Source organism: Triticum urartu, chromosome 3 (genome assembly GCF_003073215.2).
Source record: "Triticum urartu cultivar G1812 chromosome 3, Tu2.1, whole genome shotgun sequence".
In the NCBI taxonomy this organism is placed as follows: Eukaryota; Viridiplantae; Streptophyta; class Magnoliopsida; order Poales; family Poaceae; genus Triticum; species Triticum urartu.
The window spans coordinates 65,626,719-65,630,424 of NC_053024.1; positions in this window are offsets into that span (position 1 = coordinate 65,626,719).

Below are 3,706 nucleotides of genomic sequence, written 5' to 3' on the forward strand. Positions count from 1 at the left end.
TTGGCATATGTCGCACCTACCACCCGACATATGGAGTCAAGGTTGAGGTCGGTGGAGCGTCAGGGGGCCCACGAGGCAGGGGGCGCGCCCAGGGGGTAGGGCGCGCCCCCCACCCTCGTGGATAGGTGGAGGCCCCCCTGACGTGGATTCTTCTTCCAGTATTTTTAATATATTCCAAAATAATTCTCCGTTAATTTTCAGGTCATTTCGAGAACTTTTATTTCTGCACAAAAGTAACACCATGGCAATTCTGCTGAAAATAGCGTCAGCCCGGGTTAGTTCCATTCAAATCATGCAAGTTAGAGTCCAAAACAAGGGCAAAAGTGTTTGGAAAAGTAGATACGACGGAGATGTATCAACTACCCCAAGCTTAAACCTTTGCTTGTCCTCAAGCAATTCAGTTGATAAACTGAAAGTGATAAAGAAAAACTTTTACAAAGTCTGTTTGCTCTTGTTGTTGTAAATATGTAAAGCCAGCATTCAAGTTTCCAGCAAAGATTATGAACTAACCATACTCACAATAACATTTAGGTCTCAAGTTTACTCATATCAATGGCATAATCAACTAGCGAGCAATAATAATAAATCCTGAATGACAACACTTTGTCAAAACAATCATGATATGATATAACAAGTAGGTATCTCGCTAGCCCTTTCTGAGACCGCAAAACATAAATGCAGAGCACCTTTAAAGATCAAGGACTAAGTAGACATTGTAATTCATGGTAAAAGAGATCCAGTCAAGTCATACTCAATGTAAACTACCAGTAATGGATGCAAATGATAGTGGTGCTCTCCAACTGATACTTTTTAATAAGAGGATGATGACTCAACATAAAAGTAAATGGATAGGTCCTTCGCAGAGGGAAGCAGGGATTTGTAGAGGTGCTAGAGCTCGGTTTTGAAATAGATATGAATAATATTTTGAGCGGTATACCGTCATTGTCAACATAACAACCGAGAGATGGCGATATCTTCCATGCTACACACATTATAGGCAGTTCCCAAACAGAATGGTAAAGTTTATACTCCCGCTCCACCAACAAGCATCAATCCACGGCTTGCTCGAAACAACGAGTGCCTCCAACTAACAACAGTCCTGGGGGAGTTTTGTTTGCAATTATTTTGATTTGATTTGCATAAAGCATGGGACTGGGCATCCCGGTGACCAGCCATTTTCTCGTGAGTGAGGAGCGGAGTCCACTACTCTTGAGAATAACCTGCCTAACATGGAAGATACGGACAACCCTAGTTGATACATGAGCTATTCGAGCATACAAAACAGAATGTTTATTTGAAGGTTTAGAGTTTGTCACATACAAATTTACTTGGAACGGCAGGTAGATACCGTATATAGGTAGGTATGGTGGACTCATATGGAACAACTTTGGTGTTTATGGAATTGGATGCACAAGCAGTATTCCTGCTTAGTACAAGTGAAGGCTAGAAAAAGACTGGGAAGCGACCAGCTAGAGAGTGACAACAGTCATGAACATGCATTAAAATTAATCAACACCAAATGCAAGCATGAGTAAGATATAATGTACCATGAACATAAATAACATAGAGGCTATGTTGGTTTTGTTTCAACTACATGTGTGAACATGTGCCAAGTCAAGCCACTCGAATCATTCAAAAGAGGATAGCACCCTATCATACCACATCACAACTACTTTAATAGCATGTTGGCACGCAAGGTAAACCATTATAAGCTCCTAGCTAACTAAGCATGGCATAAGCAACTATAATCTCTAATTGTCATTGCAAACATGTTTATACATAATAGGCTGAATCAGGAATGATGAACTGATCATATTTACAAAAACAAGAGAGGTCGAGTTCATACCAGCTTTTCTCATCTCAATAAGTTCATCATATAATCATCATTATTGCCTTTCACTTGCACGACTGAATAGTGTGAATAATAATAATAGTGCACGTGCATTGGACTAAGCTGGAATCTGCAAGCATTCAATTCAAGAGAGAAGACAAAGTAATATGGGCTCTTTGTTGGATCAACAATAATGCATATAAGAGCCACTCAATCATTTTAATCATGGTCTTCTCCTCTCAACCCCCAAATAACAAGAAAAGAAATAAAACTATTTACACGGGAAAGCTCCCAACAAGCAAAAGAAGAATGAGAAATGTTTTTGGGTTTTCTTTTTAATTACTACTACTATAGGCATGGAAAGTAAACTAGCTAAAAGCTACAACTAATTATTTTCATTTTTATTAAGGTTTATTAAACACACAAGAAGTAAGCATAAAAATGTAAATAAACTAGCATGGATGATACAATGAAAAAGTATGAGCACCGACACCTAGCATGAGTGTGTGAACATGAATGTAATGTCGGTGAGAAATACGTACTCCCCCAAGCTTAGGCTTTTGGCCTAAGTTGGTCTATGGCCACGGCTGGCCTGGTGGATATCCAAAGTTGTAGCTGGGGTCGTACTGAGATGCAGCGGCAATTGCCTGATGAGCTGCAGCTTGGAGGCGAGATGTCTCCGCCCTCCTCTCATACTCGGTCACCTCCTCCCTGGTTATAAAATATCGCCCCTTTGCCTGAAAGTCAAAGAAAGTAGGAGCAGGGAGAGCGACGTGATAGGTGCGTTGTCTGTCAAAGATTAGTCGGTACTAGAGGAACTGATCATTCCTCTCAACAAACTGATGACGAACCATAGCCTCATAATCTAGATAAGAAGGAGGCAACTCAATATCATGTCCATGTATGGGTATCTCAAGAAAGTTAGCTATACGGGTTGCATAAATTCCACCAAAGAAATCTCCATGAATACGATTATTATGCAACCTACGTGCAATGATATCCCCCAAGTTGTATTGTTTATCTCCTAAGATAGTGCTTCTGAGAACGCTAAGATCAGGCACACACATGTGACATGCTTCATATTTACCATTAATGCATCTATCTATGAAGAGAGCAAAATAATGTATAGCAGGAAAATGAATGCTCCCTATGGTAGCTTGCGTCACATCCCTAGATTCCCCCACGGTTATATTAGCAAGAAAATCTCTAAATTCAGACTTGCGAGGTTCACTAACATCACCCCATTAAGGTTGTTTACAAGCAGTGGTAAAATCTTCTAAGTCCATTGTGTAAGATTTATCACAAAGATCAAACAGGACAGTTTGAGAATTGCGTGATGATGAAAATTTAAACCTTCCCACAAATGAATACATTAAATAGAGGTATTGGCGACACTTATCTGCCTCGAAGTTCTCAAGATCGGCATTATGCACATAAGCTTCAAATTCCTCCTTGATTTCCGCTCGAACCATGAAGTCCTCTAACAACCATTCACAGGGCCGCACTTGAGCATCCCTTGGTGGTTCCTCGTCCGCATCGCGTATTGCGAGTCTGGGTGCTTGCTTCCTTGAAGAACCACCTTGGTACATTTTCCTAAACATATTTATTCCTTTGAAAAATTTCTGAAATTTTTAGTAACTTTGAAATAAAAGTGAACCAAACTCAACAAAATTTGTAGCAACTACTCCTACAAGTGCCTAGAGACAATATCATGCATCAAAACTACTTTTGACCACATAAATTTGACATGCAAGGTCAAGAAAAGGGTCACCTAAGCAGCAAAAATATGCAATGAATAAAGCACTAGAACAAAAACTAATTGGACCATTGGAGGAGTCACATACCAAAGAACAATCCCCCAAAGCACTTTTGTGA